Genomic DNA, 23,944 nt, shown 5'->3' with positions numbered 1-23,944 from the left:
CCTGCAGATTGATAGTTTTCGCATATTTCAACTGCCGCCTAGACTTGCTGAATATCATTGTTTTCTTTGTTATCTTTTATTTATTATTACTAATAAATGACAATACTTACTGAATTCGTTTGAATGATTATCGTAAAAAATCTTGTTCCTACAGTAAGTTCAAATTTTCCGTCATTGGTTTTCGTGAAACAGATTGCTGTTGTTTTTGTTTTATTTGTTGTATTACTGTATGGAGGCAACACCGGAAGCCTTGTCTATGGAACCGTCCAATAGGCTGCTCCAAAGCAACACACAAATGAACATCACGTAAGGTTTTTGCAGATAATAACGACTCTGTCCTTTCAGATTTTGTGACCAGACACTGGTCCATTACCCTGGTAATATTTAAAGAAGTTAACGTTGGCTTGGTGATCTGAATGGTTCCCAGCAGAAATTAATTTTCCAGAATCATAAAAGAAGTTCAATTTTCTGTCAGATGTTCTAAAATGTTGTTTATAGTGCTTATAATATAAAAATATTTCGACTAATTGGAGCTAAGTATAGTTTTCGTTAATCCCTAGTATAATTATGCCTGGACAATAATATATATATAAACGACCGAAAGGTTCAAAGGACCCCAAACAAACAGTATAATAGAAAATAGAGTTACCATAACAGTACCTTGATCTGCATCGTTGTATTCGTCTCGAGTGGAATTTACCAGATCTGGATCCCACGAGCTGCTTGCACCGAGAACTTATGAGCCCCTATGATGATGTGCTAGTAATGCACCGAACCTTACCCATTTATTTTGGGAAACTTCCTTGGTCATAAGAATTACAATTGAGTTTTGATATTATTTAGAAGTTTAGCACACAAAAATGTAGTTTTGGCTATATATTTAAAACAGAAACCTGTCGTTAATGATAAAATTGTATGTAGTCTTGAATATTACTTAAGCAAAATGCATTGAATCTTGCCCTGCGATTTTAGTTATATTTTCGCTCGATTCGAATTCTGGGAAATTACAAAAGCTTTTCCTATCCACAAAGACCGACATATTTCAAAAAGGGTGTTGCAGGTTTAAAGCCATGTGTTTTTCTCCATCATTTTTTAAAACAAAATATTATTCTTATAGTGTAGCCATTTTCGTTGTTTTAGGTAAGGTTCAGTTCAATCAACCGTTGAGTTTTGGGCAGTCTTTTCAAGAATTTGTTGAAATAGATATTAACAGAACATGACAATGCGTTAACAACGCATATTTTAGACTGAGGACGTTTTAGTATTGAAGTTTAATGTAATCTTATATCAGATTTTTTGGGAAAAAAAACATTTACACATCTAACATCACACACAATATGTTCGGTTCCGCCTTAAGAAATTTCTTAAAGAAAAACATCTCTAAAATCAGGACCTTCAAAATTATGAACTGTTAAACGGCTGTTTTTCAGCTGAAATTCGACCGTCAAGGCAAGCAGAACGTATGTATTATGTTAAAAATTTCAAAGTCAATTAAATTATACATTACTGGAACATTTTTTTCTATTAAATGACACATATTGTATATCATTGCATCAAACATTTTTTAAAATAACACCAAATTAAACACAAGTACCTTATCAGACCCTTGGCACGGCATGGCGAATTCAACGTCATGACGTCAACATTCTCTGACGACGCTATTTACACTTATTCCTACTATTTTTAAGTTAGCGCCGGTTCACACTAGTATTTTATTCTTTCTTTTTTTTCTCAAGTTAATTCCAGTTTATTAAAACACATTTCTTGAGACACATTTACCATTTCTATGCTTTGTACAAGTCATCATTAAAAGAGGACACAAATTCTTCCACTGTTACAAACTTATTGCCGCGGAGCTAATGCTTGAGCCCATGGAAAACCATGAAGTCTATAGAGACTAAAACAGGCGAAAATGCTGGACGTTTTTCAGAGTTCAAAGCCTAAGGGTTCAATTTTGAGGACCGTACTTCCGAAAATAGCCAACCATGACCATATTATAAACCATATTTCTATTTAAAGAAATCAAAAGTTGTGTCTAATGTAGTACTGATGTCTTAGTAAAATTGAAAGTAAAATTGATACTACCTATGTTAAAAATGGACAATAGAAAGAGCAACTTCAAGTATTACATACTATAATTTTATCATTTCCTCATTCTGTTTTACCATGCATAAATCTCCTTATTCATGACTATAAACGTTTTTCTTTACACTATAATTTAAACACCGATGGTATGGGTCATCTTCCCAAAATACTGTGATAAAGCTCTGACGAGTGCTAGCACTTTGGTCAGACTGAGGTGTTATTTCTTCGATATCATTGTTTGTCTATTCACCTTACGGTATCAGGAGCTTTAATTTTTCTTAAACAAGCATGTTATCCACTGTTATCTGCAAACAGTTGAAATATGCACATCCAAAACAGCGATGGGAGACAAACGACTAACAAAAGCCATTCATCATAGATTGGGATCTAAACATGCAACCCTAGTACTCGCTCCAGGCTAAGTCACTGGAAAGCGTCAAACTGATAGGGCGCAAGTGAATGAATACAAATAATTGAGAGAAAAAATCGGTATGCAAACGTCATTTTAGAGGAAACAATAAGCACAAAAATATCTTAGAATAGCATACATGTTGAGTAAAGATGAAAATATCATGTAAAGACCTTTTCTTACACCCTTATGCAATTTCGTGAAATTTTACAAGACAGGAAGTACGCGTTTTAAATGTTTTATTTTAGTGCAGTTCATTGAAACAATATTTGTACCATTTCAAAAACCTAATTCGTACAGACGCAGTAAATTTTCAGATTGTTTTATTTTCACCTTTAATATGTTTAGTTTGTATGTATTCAGTTACTTAAGAATTTTCAGAATTTATGCGTTCTTGTACTGCCTCCACAATTTACCCTCTTATGCCCAAGAAATTACTGAAAGAAATAACTGCGTTTGTATCCGAATTTTCAACATTGATATTGATCTTTCAATTTGGAAAGTGAAATAAATTGTTATCCAAACCGTTCCATACATTAAATACAAACCGTTAACTATTCTTCGAACCATTGCGTAACAAATACACTCCAGATGGCATTTTTTGTTTCTAAAAAAAACTACCTTTCTAAAAAAACTACCTTTCCTGTTACAGACGAATATCAACTATATACTTAAAGTGTTTCCCCGTTTTTTATCTGGTAATACAATTGCAAGAGATTTGATAACATCATTTAAAAGTTTCGTTTTTGCTTCCTGATGGTCATGATCCGCACAGTTTTATCACATCATTTTATCAGAATGATTTTATATATTATATCAAATTACTAAGACCATGAAATGAAAAACTGTGAGCACAATTTCTTTGTGGAATTAGATGTGTTAAAAAATTATGTGTTGTTTTCATCTTTATTGTCCAGGAGCGGTCATATTGGACAGATCCAAACATAAGGCTACCGGTGTAGTTACCGAACAGTGTGTATATATACATTGTTTATAACATTTTAAGTAATATTCTTCAGTTACCTTTTATTTCCATTCGTACGTAAATTTATATCTATTTTATGTATGAGCAGTCAGGGTTGACAGAATGAAAATATTTTGCTACAAACCCGGAAGATATAAAATGAAGTTTAAAATTAAATTTGATCTAATGGCTGATCTCAGTCAGAACAAATTCTAATCGAATTCAAATCAAACATAAGTATGTCCAATACTGCTATTTAAAGTCTTATAATGTCTTTGCTTAAAATGAGACTGCCACATTTTTCGTTATGAACATAAAATACATTAATTTCTTCTTTAATTCTATTTCCAATAATTGTTTTCTCTTATATTTGTCAAAGGTTTGAATATTGATGGCAATAGTAGAACGTTTTATTGAATCTATTGTTTTTATTACCTCCCTTTATGGCTCTAACTGTAAAAGTTCTCATGTGCAGTATTACAAGTAGCGATTTTCTAACCATGTAACATCTATTTAGACAGTTGATCCATCTTTAACATAAAATTGATAGCCTTAGGGAACTTAAATATTTGATTTTATTTTGGATACTTGTAACAAAGTTCATTTTTCTAACTGTTTATGACAAAGAATAAGCAATGGTACATTTGTTATTTAAAATATGTACAGCGAGAAACCACAAAAACCAGCTTTTTAAATGAAATAAGATTATTTTGAAACCCAGGAACAAAATGACTGCTGTCATAAATTTATCTATTTACCGTGATGTTTGCAGATATCTTTACTATTTAAGGATGTAAAGTAAACTTGCTACGTAATCACCTTTCAGTTAAGATTTTATCTATTAAGCGGAAGAGGGTAGCCACTGAAAATTAACATTTTATTTTGATATTGCCTTTATTACAAACTTTATTAAATGAAAATAAACTTCCGTTTTGTTTTAACATATATATACATATAATGATAGGCTTTATAGAGCATTGCAATATGTCTCATAAAAGTGCATACAATCAAGAAGGAATTGTTTTATGAAAGTAAGTTTTATTCTATTGAATAAATAAAATATCTTTTTAAAAGCATACAGTCCACATACAAAGATAAAATTCAGACGAAATGTTAAAATTCCTCATCCTTTTCTTAGAATGAATGTATAACCTTTTTCACGAAACCTTCTTTTACTTAGGTTAAACTTGTTTCAAGATTATCATAAATGTGTTCGTAATTGTTTCATTGTAAACATTTACGTTCTTTTAAATGATGTAGCTTTTTACTTGAAGTCGCGTGGAATTGGATGAAAAAGTGTTGTGATGAAATTATACTTGCTTGATCTTGAAACTTTATAACAAACTGTAAATGATTGTTATGAAATGTAAATACATCAGACATAAGTAATTAATCTGAGTAAAAGTTATTTTACACACATGACACGGCCTTTTCACACCGAACATTTTCTTTTATTTTTCATTTCATTGTGTACATGAAATATTGCATGTAACAGGTAGCTAGTGTACTTATTTGGGTTAAATGAGTACCCTGATTAAGACGTCATTGTTAATGCAGTAGCGAAACATAGCAGAAGGGACCTAGGATTACTTATTACTACAGTAAGCTAGCTGGTGGTTTTCCATATGATGTTTGACACTCTGCGTTGACCTATAATTCGACATTGTGTTAGTGCCTGGAGTTACGCACCATTTTCATTTTCCTTGAAGATGTTCACAATAGAGCTGTCAGGATTTTCTTTTATAGTTTAAGTTGGGGGAATGGATTTGCAACCAGTTTATGTCAGATAATTTGTTGTAATAATTTCTATGTCAGACTATCAACAAGCAATTCATCTGGATTAATACTGTGGAAGGGTCTAAAACAAGTTATTCTTGTAGAAGCTGTTTTAATATTTTTAAATAGATTTAGATGTTTTACAGATAGTTTATTCCTAGTTTTTCATAAGATATTTCTGAACTAATTTTAAAGCGCTTTATGTCAGAGATATAAACTTTGTCATTTAAAAGATTTTAGTAGAATTGGGACCAAAGCTGAACAGCAGTATTGGTCCATTTCGCACTGAATATGCTTGGAATTTACCCTTTGTTTATGGGTGAATTTCTAAAGGAAGAATATCGTAAATTATTTCTTTGTTTACGTCACAGACCTGTTTTCAATACATTTAGATGTGGATTTCAAGTTTGGCTAGGTATACTGGCAAAACCTGTTTCAACATACTGTAACTAGCGTAAAGACTTTAATCTTTGTCCTCTTGCTTTAGTTACTCTGACATTATCATAGCATTAACAAGAAACAGTTTTAATGACCCAGTTCAGGAAAGACAAACATTTATATAAAAGTTTTCAGTAACTTAGTTGTCTATCTCGACCATTTAAGTTTTTATATGCAGAAGACCCTTTTTTAAATTGTCTTGGCTTTATGATATAAAAAAAATGTTAAGGGTTTATTAACTGAAGGTAAATGTATTTTCATCAGTTCATACATTATTTTATTTTTCTCTATACATGTAGTGATGCACACAAATAAAGTACAGGATGGTTGCATAGAAAAGGCAGTGACACTACTTACACTCTTACTGTGATTTAACAAAACACTATTGTGATGTAACAGTTTTATTCAAACATAGTATGTTGTAAGAGAATGTTATAGTCTCTTTTAATTCTATATAGAATGGCCAACGCAAAACTCGAAAAGCGCGATAAATGCTTTGTAAAACGCTTCTGCAGTAAGTTAGTACGCTTTTCATATTTGATACTGCGGTAAATACACAAATGTGAGATTTCATGGTGCTTTCACATAACGGACTGGGTACTGGATTTTGTCTTGCAACTTGTCTAGTCGTGCCTATACGTTATTTTGTTGTTATACATTGGTGTACTGATACCGCAACATAGTTATATGTTTTATCCTTATGTTCTTATGCAGTCGGGGTTTTTTTTTGTCACTTTTGTTTTTGCTTATCTCAGCGGTAATGTATTTTATTTCATCGTCTCGCCATTCAAGCTGAAAATAGGGTGAAGTTGGGATGCATGCCCAAAGTGCGTTTAATCTCCCAGTTTCATTTGTAGGTAAATGACCATTCCAAGGCGGTGATCCTATTTCGAACTTCCTTCTTGTAGTTCTTATAGCTGTGGTCATTTGAAGTACGTTCAAAATACTACTTAATGAATTACACAGTCGGAATGACATTCTCATCGTCAATGTATTAATGGTATTTGCATAAACTATAAAATCTGTAAAAAGATCGTTTGGAAGCAAAGAATGCAACCAAGAGGAGTAATAGCAGACTCGGTTTGACTGAGTCTGTTCATGAGAAATACAAAAAAAAATGTAGTGAAAAGGTGCAACATTTCTCACGCAGTATGAAACTGGCTAAATTGATTTTCATAATTTAACGAGCCAGCATAAGCTCAAAAAGTTTCCGTAGCAATTTCTTACAAATTAAGATTTGTGCTGAGTGATGTAAAGTGTTTGAATCTAACAGAAAGTCGTTTCATTAGTTTGAAATGAATAAAAAGATTGTCCCTGTAACATTACGTCGTGACCTAAATAATAACTTTACCATTGTCTCAGTAACATAACTTCGTTACCTAAATGATAATGAGCAGGTCATTCTAGCATAAAAACTGGACAAGGCAATTCGCGTGCTGTTAATACACGATTACTTTTACATGCTGTCTCAGGACCTAATAGTTATTCCTGTGCAGATGGACATCTGGTATGCGTCTTGTTTCTTCCGTAATAACCTCTTTTTGTAGCATAAAAGATGCAATCTAATCCTGTATCAGATACCAACCCCAGACGCACTGAAATCTTCCCTGCAGAGCCGCCAATGTGCTTACTCGCCACTCCCTATGTTTACTCCCTCTCGAATTCAGCGTTGGTTCAATTTTTGTCCATAATGTGAATATTTTGAAACTGTCACAATATAGAACCTGAATATCAAAACGGGAAGCAATTATGTAGGCGGCCGTAGATAATCGGACAGTATTCCGAGGCCTTGGACTCGAGTCCTGGTCTGGCTGCAGATTTTTGTCACCCTGTGACAAATTGCGTCTTTCTTGTGCGATTCTTTGTTTTAGGAATCATATCACAGAATTCATATAAATCTTGAAAGCAGGTCAATACGTTCGTACCCATAACTGTTCGGACTCCAAATAACTCATATGTAATTATTAGTCCCCTACTGGTTGAAAACCAGTTTCGGGGACTATAGGAATGCGCTTTTCCGTCATTCCGTCTTTCCGTCATTCCGTCTTTCCGTCATTCCGTCATTCTGTCATTCCGTCATTCCGTCCGTCCGCAATTTCGTGTCCGGTCCATAACTCTTTTATCCATGAAGGGATTTTATTATTACTTGGCACAAATGTTCCCCATGATGAGACGACGTGTCGTGTGCAAAACCCGGACCCCTACCTTAAAGGTCAAGGTCACAATTGGAGGTCAAAGGTCAACAGGGCTTTTTTCCTGTCCGGTCCATAACTCTCCCATCCATGAAGGGATTTTAATATCACTTGGCACAGTTGTACCTCATAATAAGACGATGTGTCATGCACAACTTTCAGACCCCTGGCTCAAAGGTCAAGGTCACACTTAGTAGTCAAATGTTAACATGGCAGAAACAGGGTCTGTTTCGTGTCCGGTCCATAACTCTTTCATCCATGAAGGGATTTTAATATTACTTGACACAAATGTTCCCCATGATGTGACGACGTGTCATGCGCAAAACCCGCACCCCTAATTTAAAGGTCAAGGTCACAATTGGAGGTTAAAGGTCAACAGGGCTTTTTTCCTGTCCGGTCCATAACTCTCTCATCCATGAAGGGATTTTAATATCAATTGGTAAAATTTTACGTCATAATATGACGATGTGTCATGCACAACTTTCAGACCCCTAGCTCAAAGGTCAAGGTCACACTTAGTATGAACAGGGTCCGTTTCGTGTCCGGTATATAACTCTGTCATTCATTAAGGGATTTCAATATTACTTGGCGCAGATGTTCTCCATGATGAGACAACGTGTCATGCATAAATCCCGGAGCCCTTGCTCAAAAGTCAAGGTCATACTTAGAGGTCAAAGGTCTAATTCAAGAATGACTTTGTCTGGAGCATTTCTTCTTTATGCATGGAAGGATTTTAATGTAACTTGGCACAAGTGTTCACCACCATGAGACAAATTGTCTTGCGCCAGAAACAGGTCGCTAGGTCTAAGGTCAAGGTCATACTTAGAGGTCAAAGGTCAAATTCAAGAATGACTTTGTCCGGAGCATTTCTTCTTCATGCATGGAGAGATTTTGATGTAACTTGGCACAAATGTTCACCACCATGAGGCACACTTTTTTAGAATTACGTCCCTTTGTTGTTACTATAAATAGATTACATTGTAACTTTTTTATTACTGGCCGTAGGGAAAATCGAGACCACTTTTCTGTGGTACAACATGCATGTTACATCCAATATTTAGGTGTATTTTGATCTATCTCTACCTAGTAAAGATTTTCTTGTGGACTTACATTTTATAATTTTTTTTTTTTTTTTTTTTTTTTTAGGATTAATTTCACTTTATTGTTACTATAAATAACTTTTATGATAACTTTTTGTATATTGGCCAAAAAAAATTCCAAAATGAAAACAACTGTACGTTTTTATATATGCAAATTTTAATCCAAGTGCTTTGTTATATTATATTGTATATATAGTACTATATTGTTTATACATCATTGACAGATATCAGTTCATTATGTTATACTGCAGTAGAGAAAATTAGGCGCCTTCCAGTAGGGGACTTTGTATTGCATGGCAATACTTCATTCACTTGTTACTTTTGAAATTATGTTCCTGTTTACCGAATTTTTAAGTGATGTGCAGATATGGTTAATGTAATGTTTGAAATAAGGAGAAAAGCAAATGTTCGTTTAAAAGCATTGAATACATTGATTTTGGTAGCGTTATTGGTTTGGTTTATGCGCACCGGCTATTGGTATTTAAATGTGTTAACCGTCTCCAAGAAAAACAGAATAGTAAATGAAAATGTACCGGAAATATAAAGTCGTCACCTTTGAAAACAATACATTAAAATGTTCGTCTTCGTGTCATGTTGTTATCCAAGGATAGTGACAATATATGATTCTATTGTGTATTTTCGTCTGCAGAAGCTCGTGGGATTTGTTGGAGACCGAGAATGTAAAAACGTGTATTATCCCTTTATAGAAGATCTTACCATTGTCTCAAAAACATAACGTCGTGGCCTAAATGAGAATGTACAGGACATGGCAGGGACTGGATATAATCGTTTCAGCTGTTAAAGAATTAAGGTTTATTACATGATCTTGTTCTCTAGCATATTCAAACTTTCATTTGACATTATTCATATCTATATAATCGTGTCAATACCAACATTTATCAACTTTATTAAATGGCAAAATGAATTGTATACATACGTTCGGAACCTTGTTAATATATTCTAGCTAAATTAAAGTGGATGTAGCTATGTCAGATGATCTTTTGGATCATTGGACAACTTAGTCACACTTCAAAGAAACATTTCTATGGTGACATATATTCCTGCCACTAGACAGCAAGGCAGCTATCGCAATATTTCTAACAAGAGCTGTCGGAGGACAGCAACGCTCGACTATTCAACAGCCTTGTCAATTGAATGAATATAGAAGTCGAAAAAGGGGCAATATTTTGTAAAGATGCAAAACGGGGTTATGGAACCTGTATAATGCATATCAGCTCACAACAGTGGACAAGTGTGTGAAGTTTCAATCCATTCCCATAAATGGGTACAAAGATACCAGCTTACATACAAAAACTTAACTAAAACTGCTAAGTTGAAAAGGAGGCATAATTTTGTAAAAATGCAAAGTAGAGTTATGGAACCTGTGCACTGCATGTTAAATCATGACAGTGATCAAATGTGTGAAGTTTCAAACTATTCACATTAGTGGGTACTGAGATACCAGCTTACATACAAAACCTTAACCAAAACTTTCTAAGTCGAGAAAGGGACATAATTTTGTAAAAAAGCAAAATAGAGATATGGAACCTGTGCAATGTAAGTCAGTGAGTGTGTGAAGTTTCAATCCATTCCAAAAAGTGGTTACTGAGATACCAGCTTACATACAAAACCTTAACCAAAAACTTCTAAGTGGATAAAGGGGCATAATTCTGTAAGAAAGCAAAATAGAGTTATGGAACCTGTGCAGTGTAAGTCAGTTTAGCACAGTGAATAAGTGTGTGAAGCTTTAATTCATTCCAATAAGTGGTTACTGAGATACCAGCTTACATACAAAAAGTTAACTAAATCGGGACGCCGACGCCGACGCACGGATGAGTCCAAAAGCTCTACCTATTCTTTGAATAGTCTAGCTAAAAACATATCTTGATAAAGCTAAGTCTTCTGAAAAGATTATCTCAATAGTCGAAAGTTTTCTGCAGCTGTTATTGCGATAATTAACCTTATAATCTCGATACTTTAGCGTAAGTGCCCATAGCTGCCATCCATTAGCTAGATACCTTTCTCGATATTTTCAAAATTACCTTGGTATTTTTAACTTTTCTGAACAGTTTATCTCAATAATCTAAAATTTCCTAGAAATATAATGTTTTCAGAAAACTGTACAACTTGCTGGAAAGCTTAAAATATTATCGTGAAAGCTACACCACTTCACCACTTGACAGTTTCGAGCATTAATGCGAAATTTTGCGCTAAGACATGTTCAGGATATTTATAAAAATACCCAGAAAATGCACACATTTCTTGGAAAGTTTAGAATGTTATCGCGATACATATAGCTACGAAAGAACATCAAACAGTCTTTGTTCAAATAGAGGAAGAAGATACAAGCTGGGCGGAAGTTTTATTACAACTAACCGGAATGATAAAATTCATAATACGCTGATGTTTTCCTCCTACAGTATTTCAGAGATCTGGCACAAGCAAAACTATATCTTTACAAACATGCGCACATTGCGAGGATATGAATGTACCATATCCGGTTTAGGAGTTATGGTTCTTTAAAATTTCACAAAATGCAAAATACTAGAAAAAGTTCTTCTTAGAGTTTTGAAAGAATCGGACCTAAAGTTACAGAAATGTTTAAATATGAAGTGAACTTGCGCGTAGACATAAAATATTATGAACCATTTCCGGTTTAAGGTATGAAATCATTGTAAATGCTGTCTTTTGCTGCACGGATAACTCGTGGATATACATGTACTAATATATACCCTAGTATAAACAACCCAACCAATAAATGCAACTCTCTCCTGTGATATTAACTACAAATACTAATTTAGTTAGTTATGTCATTTTCATAATTAGCTACATTCATTTTTTTAAATTTTATTACAGTTTAACAACCTTGCAAGAAACTCGCCTTTAAACATCAATTTATTACCTCTTTTCACTGTTTTCCAATATTCAATGTTTATGAGTTCTGCTTAAGCCAGTGCTGGGAGGGGGGGGCGTAAGGTGTGCTGCACATTTCATTATCTTTCATGAACAGACTCAATCAAACCGGTTTAGGGTTAGGGTTAGGGTCTGCTATTATTGTGTTTAGTTTCGTTCTATGCCTTGCAAAATTTTACTACGTGACTAAAACCAATGTATTGCTGGGTATTTATCATATATTTCAAAGACTCTACAAGGACTTTTAAAATTAACTTCCGCCTAGAACTCTCTCGATCAGATCGGTTTTTTAGTTTTAACATGAAATTTGTTAAATACTTTCGTATCAAAGGGATGTTATAATCACAAAATTATAAACAAAAAAGTAAAACATACATTTCTTACTGTATGTCATGGGTCTTTATGTTCCTTAAATCTTTTTGAATGGTTTGGGTTTTTTATAAAGTAGCATTTGCCAGTTGCTATGTATGTGTCCATATCTAAAATTAATAATTGTTATATGTTAGGAGTAATTTAATGAATATTTTGGTTACACACAAGGATGAAATAAAACGCACTAGGTTGGAATATAATTAGGATTAATGAAATTGTGTCCGCTCAGAAAAAACAAACGTTGCCAGTTCAAATTCTAATTCTGCTACAGTTAAAATTTGACTTTTAGATATCCTTAACCTGTTTCATGTCTGTGCACGTTCTTCTGTCAGTAAACCAAAACAAATAATTCTTATGAACAAATCATTAGGGTTTTTTTTTTTACCAAAACACTGGGTTTCGATTATCATTTAAGTCCATACCATCAACAGTTATGCAATGACGTAAATATTATTTAACATTTGAAAAAAAAATGATTTACCGCAAAATCGGTCTTTTGAACAGGGCTAACATCATAGAAAAAAATAAAAAACTAACTGCATTCTTACTTACTAATATTTTTTTTCTATTCACTGGTATCAATTAAGCGGAAAGGGGTATAATCTAAAAACATAAATGGCCATTGTTTTATTACGAACTTAAGGTTTACGAAATTAAACGTCCATTTTGTTTTTTAAACAAATATAATATCCAGCTTCAAAACTTATATAGCTTTAAAGTATTCAAATGTGTCTCTTACATGTACGATAATACGATCAAGGGAAAAATATGTAGGTTTTAATTTTCGTCAGATACTTGTACTTCTCAAAAAATACAATAAGTATTTTAAAAGCACATAAAACGATAATATTCAGACAACTCCTGGGTAGTTTTTGAAATATTAATGCATTGACCCCTATTTACGAAGCTTATTTAACGTAGATAAAATATTTCACGATTATTGTTTTAATAAGCTTCTCTTATTTAACGACTGTAAAATTTGTTTTATTATAAAGAAAATATGCTACGTTTATCACTTTAAAAATCGGTAAGAAGATTCTTCTGAAGCATAGAACGCATTCAGATATGCTAAAAGCAGGCTCTGTTCGTGATCTATAATGAGATTTTTAACACCACTAACATCCCTTAGCACTGGTTTAAGCGAAACCTCAAAACACAAACACATTGACCGGACTCCCGAAGGACAAGAATGGTACTAGGTCGGAGGGAAATAACAGTATAATGGTGCATTTCTTCTAAATCAAAAACTTTTTGAGATACATGCGACACAATTATTTGGCCCGTTATGCATATTATTGATCTTTCAATTTGGAGTTATCCAAACCGTTACATACATATACATTAAATACAAACCGTTAACTACTCTTCGATTAGTTATGTCAAAACCATTACGTCACAAATACACGTGGCTGACTACAGGTGGCATTTTTTGTTTCTAAAAACTACCTTTCTTCTTGCAGATTAATATCAACTATATACTTAAATATTTCCCCGTTTTTCTCAACAGCTTTTATTTGATAACATCATTTAAAAGTTTCGTTTTTGCTTCCTGATGGTCATGATCCGCACAGTGTTATCACATCATTTTATCAGAACTGATTTGGTATTTTATATCAAATTACTAGGACCATGAAATGAATAACTGTGAGTGTAATTAAATGTGATGTGATGTTTTCATCTTTATTGTCCAGAAGCGGTCAGATTGGACAGATCCCAAGCATACGGCTACCTGTGTAGTTACCGAACAGTGTGTATATGTATATATACATTGTTTATGACATTTTAAAGCCCTGCTCCGCGGCTATTCAAATTCTGTTGTGTGTATGCAACCCATGATTACAACAGGTAACAGTTAACGGCCACGCGCCACACTTTAGCACGCAAAACCACAGGTATTTTATATAGAATTTTATATAAAATAGACTCTATTTTGACTGGCGTAACTGTTCAAAGTCAGGATTTTCATGCTTTTTCAGTGACAATTTAAGGTTAAAAGGTAGGACTGGGGCCGTATTCATAAAGCATCTTAAGTATAGTGGACGCAACTTGACCCCGATGGTTGACCTTTGCATTATAATACATAATGAGGCACAACCTATTATTGAAAAGGAGTGCAGTGTATACAAACTTGCTGCATATAAATATACACGGATACCCTAAGCACCCCTTATTCATACTAATGAAATAATCGATATGAATAATCAGCCTAAGGTCAACCATCGCGGTCAAGTTGCGACTACTATATAAGTATAAGAAATTGATTATTTACTTAAGTATTACTTAGGTTAGAAATTTATTTTACTTATGTATACTTGTTATTTATAAAAACAATTTAATAAGTAATTCTTGTTTTTTATTGTGGATGAAAACATTAAAAAAACAACACTAATTTCAGACAGATACAACATGCACAATTATGTTTAAAGTGCTTTTATCTGAAAACAACACTTTAATCGTACTCACCACGCTATTTTATTTTCTGACTTAAGTCATTTCTTACATATCTTAAGTTTTAGTTGTTTTATGACTATAACTTAAGTTTTTACTTAGACTTAAGTTGAAATCACCACAAACTTAAGTAAAATTTTAAACTTAAGTCAAAACTTATACTTAAGATGCTTTATGAATACGGTCCCTGGAGCAGGCTTTTAAGTAATATTCTTCAGTTACCTTTTATTCCCTTTATACGTAAATTTATATCTATTATATCTGTGAGCAGTCAGGGTTGACAGAATGAAAATATTTTCGTACACACCCGGAAGATGTAAAACGCAGTAAGTTTAAAAATAAATTTGATCTAATGGCTGATCTCAGTCAGAAAAAATCTAACCGAATTCAAATCAAACATAATTATGTCAAATTCTACTATTTAATATTTAATTATATTTTGGGTACTTGTTCTTTTTTCTCTCTGTTGTCTGTCAGGTAATAAATAGAGCTTCCTTAGAGATTGTATTTATGACAAAAATAAGTGATCATTGTGTACAACAAGCAATTCATCTGGATTAAATTAACGCATAGTATTGTGGCAGGGTTGCATTATTGTAGAATGTGTTTTAATATTTTTAAATCTATTTAGATGTTTTACAGATAGTTTATTCCTAGTTTTCATAAGATAGTTTATTCCTAGTTTTTCATAAGATATTTCTCAAATAATTTTAAAGCGCTTAATGTCAGAAATATAAACTTTGTCATTTAAAAGACTTTAAGTAGAATTGGGACCAAAGCTGACCCCGTTTCGCACTGACAGGAATAAGCTTCGTATTTACCATTTATTTATAAGTGAATTTCTGACGGAAGAATATTGTAAATTATTTCTTTGTTAACGTCACAGACCTGTTTTCAATACATTTAGATGTAGATGGCAAGTTTGGGGATTTAAAAATATTCCAGTTGAAGTTGCTAGGTATACTGGCAAAACCTGTTTTAACATACTGCAACTAACGTAAAAACTTTAATCTTTGTTCTTTTGCTTCAGTTGTTCTGACATTATCATAATATTAACAAGAAACAGTTTTAATGACCCGGTTCATTATTATAAAAGATTTCAGTAACTTAGTTTTTATATGCAGATGACCTTTTTACATTTTGTCTTGGCTTTATGATATAAACAATGTTAAGGGTTTATTAACTGAAGGTAAAAGTATTTTCATCAGTTCATACATTTTTTTTTTCTCTATAGTGGGAAAAATAAAGGGGCAATAAATGATAGGGGGCAAGTGAAAGAACTGAAAAGGAGGCTAAGTTCATAAAGGACGTTCAAATGATAGGGCGCAAGTGAAAGAATAAAAATAACTGAAAAGGAGGGTAAGTCATAAAGGACGTTCAAATGATAGGACGCAAGTGAAAGAATAAAAATAACTGAAAAGGAGGCTAACTTCATAAAGGACGTTCAAATGATAGGGCGCAAGTGAAAGAATAAAAATAACTGAAAAGGAGGGTAAGTTCGTAGAGGACGTTCAAATGATAGGGCGCAAGTGAAAGAATAAAAATAACTGAAAAGGAGGGTAAGTTCATAAAGGACGTTCAAATGATAGGGCGCAAGTGAAAGAATAAAAATAACTGAAAAGGAGGGTAAGTTCATAAAGGACGTTCAAATGATAGGGCGCAAGTGAAAGAATAAAAATAACTGAAAAGGAGAGTAAGTTCGTAGAGGACGTTCAAATGATAGGGCGCAAGTGAAAGAATAAAAATAACTGAAAAGGAGGCTAACTTCATAAAGGACGTTCAAATGATAGGGTGCAAGTGAAAGAATAAAAATAACTGAAAAGGAGGGTAAGTTCATAAAAGACGTTCAGATGATAGGGCGCAAGTGAAAGAATAAAAATAACTGAAAAGGAGGGTAAGTTCATAAAGGACGTTCAAATGATAGGGCGCAAGTGAAAGAATAAAAATAACTGAGAAGGAGGGTAAGTTCATAAAGGACGTTCAAATGATAGGGCGCAAGTGAAAGAATAAAAATAACTGAAAAGGAGGGTAAGTTCATAAAGGACGTTCAAATGATAGGGCGCAAGTGAAAGAATAAAAATAACTGAAAAGGAGGCTAAGTTCATAAAGGACGTTCAAATGATAGGGCGCAAGTGAAAAAATAAAAATAACTGAAAAGGAGGGAAAGTTCATAAAGGACGTTCAAATGATAGAGCGCAAGTGAAAGAATAAAAATAACTGAAAAGGAGGGTAAGTTCATAAAGGACGTTCAAATGATAGGGCGCAAGTGAAAGAATAAAAATAACTGAAAAGGAGGATAAGTTCATAAAGGACGTTCAAATGATAGGGCGCAAGTGAAAGAATAAAATAACTGAAAAGGAGGATAAGTTCATAAAGACGTTCAATGATAGGCGAAGTGAAAGAAAAATAACTGAAAAGGAGATAAGTTCGTAGAGGACGTTCAAATGATAGGGCGCAAGTGAAAGAATAAAAATAACTGAAAAGGAGGGTAAGTTCATAAAGGACGTTCAAATGATAGGGCGCAGTGAAGAAAAATAACTGAAAAGGAGATAAGTTCATAAAGGACGTTCAAATGATAGGGCGCAAGTGAAAGAATAAAAATAACTGAAAAGGAGGATAAGTTCGTAAAGGACGTTCAAATGATAGGGCGCAAGTGAAAGAATAAAAATAACTGAAAAGGAGGATAAGTTCGTAGAGGACGTTCAAATGATAGGGCGCAAGTGAAAGAATAAAAATAACTGAAAAGGAGGGTAAGTTCATAAAGGACGTTCAAATGATAGGGCACAAGTGAAAGAATAAAAATAACTGAAAAGGAGGGTAAGTTCATAAAGGACGTTCAAATGATAGGGCGCAAGTGAAAGAATAAAAATAACTGAAAAGGAGGGTAAGTTCGTAGAGGACGTTCAAATGATAGGGCGCAAGTGAAAGAATAAAAATAACTGAAAAGGAGGGTAAGTTCATAAAGGACGTCCAAATGATAGGGCGCAAGTGAAAGAATAAAAATAACTGAAAAGGAGGCTAAGTTCGTAGAGGACGTTCAAATGATAGGGCGCAAGTGAAAGAATAAAAATAACTGAAAAGGAGGCTAAGTTCATAAAGGACGTTCAAATGATAGGGCGCAAGTGAAAGAATAAAATTAACTGAAAAGGAGGCTAAGTTCATAAAGGACGTTCAAATGATAGGGCGCAAGTGAAAGAATAAAATAAAAATAACTGAAAAGGAGGCTAAGTTCATAAAGGACGTTCAAATGATAGGGCGCAAGTGAAAGAATAAAAATAACTGAAAAGGAGGCTAAGTTCATAAAGGACGTTCAAATGATAGGGCGCAAGTGAAAGAATAAAAATAACTGAAAAGGAGGCTAAGTTCATAAAGGACGTTCAAATGATAGGGCGCAAGTGAAAGAATAAAAATAACTGAAAAGGAGGGTAAGTTCATAAAGGACGTTCAAATGATAGGGCGCAAGTGAAAGGATAAAAATAACTGAAAAGGAGGGTAAGTTCATAAAGGACGTTCAAATGATAGGGCGCAAGTGAAAGAATAAAATTAACTGAAAAGGAGGGTAAGTTCGTAGAGGACGTCCAAAGCATAGAGCGCAAGTGAAAGAGAAATAATTCAATATGCAAACCATTGCGTAACAAATACACATGGCAGACTTCAGGTGATTTTTTTCTAAAAACTACCTATCCTAATATCAACATATACTTAAATGTTTCCCCGATCTTCTCAACCATTTTATCTGGTTGATACAATATAATATAATATAATATAATATAATACAATTGCAAGAAATTTGATAACATCATTTAAAAGTTTCGTTTTTGCTTCCTGGTCTGCACAGTTGTATCACTTTGTAATGTTCGTGTGCAATATATTACCTAAATAATAGGTGTTTAAATGGCATGTTTTTATTTTTTTTTACTACGTATGTTAGTCTTTATATATGATCTTAAGCCTGAATAAATTTGAATTGAATTGAACTGAATTTTATCAAAAATGGTTTGATATTCATATATCAATTGTCTAGGACCATGAAAAACTGTGAGTACAGTGATTTATTGTGCAATCAGATGTGTTAAAAACTAAAGATAATTTGATGGTTTTTTAAATCCTTTTTGTCCAGAAGCGGTCATACTGGACAAACAAAATATGCGGCTACCGGTGTATTTACTGAGCAGTGTGCATATATACATGGCTTATGACATTTGAAGTAATATTCTTCAGTTACCTTTTATTTCCATTCATACGTAAATGTATATCTATTATATGTGTGAGAAGTCAGGGTTGACAGAATGGAAATACTTTGCTACACACCCGGAAGATGTAAAACGCAGTAAGTTTAAAATTAAATTTGATCTAATGGCTGATCTCAGTCAAAAACAGGAAATATCTTTAAAAAAGATGGTCGGCGAATTGTAATAAGACAAGAAGTATCATTTGTGTTATTCTATCATCTATCTAACATTTTGCAAATAGCAAAACTAAACGCGACACTATAACAATTTAAATGGTTCTCTTTTAATTTTTCACAAAGGCTTCTTAGGGGTGCAATTTTGTTTCGTTTTTCTTTCTACGACGAATAATTACAGACACTTCTCTACCTAGAAAGTCGCCACATGACCTATAATTGTGTCGGTGTGACGTTAAACCCAACTCCTAGATCGAAGGTAGTCACACCCTTATTCATGTGATACGCAGACCGTATTCAGCTTTCTCTGTAAATTGATATATGTTTGTATTTGAACAGGTTTTGATTATATTCATTAAACTTACTTATCATTTTTAGATACATCAATATTCTTGCTACATACACTGAGCGAAATGTAGATAAAGCGTAAGGATAAACGCTTGGTCTGGCATTTCAATAAGCGTTGCACAATCAACAGAGTGAAAAATTAGACACTTGAGTCACGTGGCATTGGTTAGTCCAGGTCATGAATATCTAACCGAAATCAAATCAAACATAATTATGTCCAAAACTGCTATTTAAATTCTCATAATGTCTTTGCTTAAAATGAGACTGTCAGGTTTATCGTTATCAACATAAAATACATTAATTTCTTCTTTAATTCTATTTCCAATAATTGTTTCACTTATACTTGTCAAAGGTCTGAATATTGATGACAATAGTAGAACGTTTTATTGAATCTATTGTTTTCTATTACCTCCCTTTATGGCTCTAACTGTAAAAGTTCTCATCTGCAGTATGAGAAGTAGCGGTTTTCGAACCATGTAGTTATGCATACCATCTATTTAGACAGTTGATCCATCTGTTTTTAACATAAAATGAATAGCCTGAAGAAACTTTAATATTATCCCCCGCCGATGAAATCGGGAGGTGGGTATTGAAATGGCGTTGTCCGTCCGTCAGTCCGTCCGTCCGCAGCCATTTCTCAGTAACTAGCTGGTAGAATTTCATGAAACTTGAAATAAACATGAACCAACATACTGCGATGATGCCCGTCAAGTTTTTTTTGGATTGGTCAATTTCCCTTAGAGTAATTGCCCTTGATTTAATGAAAAATGCCCAAAAATGTCCGTCCGCAGCCATTTCTCAGTAACTAGCAGGTAGAATTTCATGAAACTTGAAATAAGCATGAACCAACATACTGCGATGATGCCGTCAATTTTGTTTTTGATTGGTCAATTTCCCTTAGAGTTATTGCCCTGGATTTAATGAAAAATCCACGTCTGCAGCCATTTCTCAGTAACAAGGGGGTAGAATTTCATGAAACTTGAAATAAATATGAACAAACATACTATGATGATGCCTGTCATTTTTTCTTTCAATTGGTCAATTTTCCTTAGAGTTATTGCCCTTTAATTGTTTAAAAATCTACAAATTTGTACATAACAAACCAACCAATTGGTAGAATTTCATTAAACTTCTTTCATTCTTTTCCATGAACATTTATTATAAATATGTGAAGTTTTATACCCACACCTGGTCACCACCTTGCCTTGGTCACCCCCACCCCCTCAAAAAAATCGTTCCTTTTTATTTTATTTGTTTCAAACCTTCCATGAATATTTATTAGCATGCAATGTTGTACCGTTCCCCCACCTCACTCTACACTCAGTCTTGCCTACCACCCCGATCATGCATCCCTATCCCCCACCCCCTTTTTTTAATTTTTAATTTTCCATCATTATTTATAATCAACATGTGAAATTTTGTACCCCCCCCCCCCCGCACCCTCCCACACCAAAAAAAAAACAACAAAAAAAGCAAGCATTCATTTTCTGTTAAAATGATTTTGACTAATGAAATTATTTGCTTCTTAGTAACATCCTTAACTTTTTGCCGGATATATTTTTTTGTGATTCCTCACCTCAAGCCCTTTCGGCGGGGGATACCAATTCATCGAATTTTTTTTTCTCACTGTTGTCTGTCAGGAAATAAATAGAGCCTGTCTAGAGGTTGTGTTTATGACAAAGAATAACCGATGATACATTTGTTATTATAAATTTGCACAGCGAGAAACCACAAAATCCAGCTTTTTAAATGAAATAAGATTAATTTGAAACCCAGGAACAAAATGACTGCTGTCATAAAATTTATCTATTTACCGAGATGTTTCAAAATGTTCAAAATATCCTTTACTATTTACGGATATAAAGTAAAATTGCTACGTAACCACCTTTCAGAAACAATTTTATCTATTAAGCGGAAGAGGGTTTCCACTGAAAATGAACACTGACTTTATTACAAATTTTATTAAATGAAAATAAACTTCCGCTTTGTTTTAACATATATATATGATAGGCTTTATAATGCATTGAAGTATGTCTCAGTGCATGCAATCAAGAAGAAACTGTTTTATGAATGTAAGTTTTATTCTATTGAATATATAAAATATTTTTAAAAGCATACAGTCCACATACAATGGTACAATTCAGACGAAATGTTAAAATTCCTAACCCTTTTTGAAGAATGAATGTATAACCTCCTTTTTAATGAAACCTTCTTTTACTTAGGTTGATAGTTTCAAGGGTATCATAAATGTGTCCGTTCATGTTTCTTCATAAGCATTTACGTTCTTTTAAATGATTTAGCTTTTTACTTGAAGTCGCTTGGAATAGGATGAAAAAGTGTTGTGATGAAATTATACTCACCTCATCTTGAAACTTTATTACAAACCGTAAATGATTGATGTAAATACATCATACATAAGTATTAATCTGATTAAAAGTTATTTTACAAACATTACACGACCTTTTCACACCTAAAACTTTTTTTTCTTTCATTGTGTACATAAAATCTTACATATGACAGATTGATAGTATACTAGTACATATTTTGGGTATATGTCTATACAAGTACCCTGATTTTGATGTCATTGTTAATGCAGTAGCAAAACGTACCAGAAGAGCCCTAGGATTGCTTATTGCTGATAGTTTTCCATATGATGTTTGACACTATGCGTTGACCTATAATACGATATGGTGCTAGTATCTGGGGTTACACACCATTTTCATTTTTCATGGAGGATGTTCACAGCTATCAGGATTTTCTTCTACAGTTTGAGTTGGGAGAATGGACTGGAAACCAGTTCATGTCAGATAATTTGTTGTAATAATTTCTATGTCAGACTATCAACAACCTATTCATCTGGATTAAATAAACTCATAGTACTGTGACAGGATCTAAAACAAGTTCTTCTTGTAGATGCTGTTTTAATATTTTTAATCAATAAAGATATTTTACAGATAGTTTATTCCTAGTTTTTTATAAGGTATTTCTCAGCTTATTTTAAAGCGTTTTATGTCAGAAATATAGACTTTGTCATTTAAAAGATTGGGACTGGGATCCAAGCCGAACAGAAGTATTTGATCCGTTTCGCACTGACGGGAATAAGCTTCGAACTTACAGTTTGTTTATAAGAAAAATGTTGTTATATTGTATTGTTATATTACAAATTGTATATTGTAAATTATTTCTTTTATTTCTTTGTTTACGTCACAGACCTGTTTTCAATACATTTAGATGTGGGCTGGCAAGTTTGGGGATTTAAAATTATTCCAGTTGAAGTTACTATGGCTAGGTATACTGGCACAACCTGTTTTAACATACTGCAACTAGCGTAAAATCTTTAATCTTTGTCCTCTTGCTTTAGTTGTTCTGACTTAACAAGAAACAGTTTTAACCTGACCCAGTTCAGGAAAGACAAATACCTTTGTATAAAAGTTTTCAGTACCTTAGTTGTGCATCTTGACCCATTCATTGTTGTCTTGGATTTATGATATAAAATGGTAAGGGTTTATTTCATGGTGCTTTTCTGTTAAATCCTTCACATAACGGGCGGGGGTGCTCGATTTTGTCTTGCAACTTGTCTAGTGTTCCCTATAAAAGTTCCTTTGTTGTTACAAATTGGTGTACTGATAACGCAACTTATTTATATCATTTATTCTTCTGCAATCGGGTTTGTTGTCACTTGTGTTATTGCTTATCTCAGCGCGAATTTATTTTATTACACTGTATCGCTGTATAAGTTGAACATAGGGTGAAGTTGACATGAATGCCCAAAGTGCGTTTAATCTCCCAGTTTCCTTTGTAGGTAACTGACCATTTCAAGGCGGTGCCCCTATTTCCATCATGCTTCTTGTAGCTGTGGTCATCAGAATTTAAAGTATAAAAATACTACTTAATGAATTACACAATCAGAATGACATTGTTATCGTCAATGTCTTAATGGTATTTGCATAAACAATAAAATCTGTAAAAAGATCCTTTGGAAGCAAATAATGCAACCAAGAGATTAATAACAAACTCGGTTTGATTGAGTCTGTTCATGGGAGGTAATGAAATGTGCAACACCTCTAACGCCCCCTAGCACCGGCTTAAGCGGATCTCTATTACACAGATGTTGAATGGACTCAATGATCCAAAAGGACCAGAAAATATAACAACACTGAATCCAAGTGCGGGGAGACTTTTTACAGCCGCCACATAAAGATTGCTGTTGTGATAGTTAATAAAATCTGTAAAGGATCCCTTGAAATCCTGTTTACCGAATTTTTAAGTGATGTGAAAAGATATGGTTAATGTAATGTTTGTAATAACGAGAAAAACGAATTTTCGTTTAAAAACATTGAATACATGCTTTTGGTAGTGTTATTTGTATGATTTGTGCGCCCCGGTTATTGGTATTTAAAACATGTTGACCGTCTCCAAGAACAACACAATGGTAAATGAAAAATGTACCGGAATCATAAAGTGGTCACCTTTGAAAGCAGTACAATGTCATGT

The 23,944-nt window shown here is 33.4% G+C and overlaps 1 protein-coding gene across 1 annotated transcript in view; it reads left to right on the top strand.

The window, feature by feature from the left end:
• LOC123547485 (NF-kappa-B essential modulator-like) overlaps positions 1–23,944 on the top strand; it is a 53,327-nt gene that overhangs the window by 3,757 nt on the left and 25,626 nt on the right. The window lies entirely within an intron of this gene.

Source organism: Mercenaria mercenaria, chromosome 9 (assembly GCF_021730395.1).
Source record: "Mercenaria mercenaria strain notata chromosome 9, MADL_Memer_1, whole genome shotgun sequence".
Taxonomy (NCBI): Eukaryota; Metazoa; Mollusca; class Bivalvia; order Venerida; family Veneridae; genus Mercenaria; species Mercenaria mercenaria.
The sequence above is the reverse complement of the archived record's forward strand: the minus strand, read 5'-3'. Positions and strand labels throughout refer to the sequence as shown.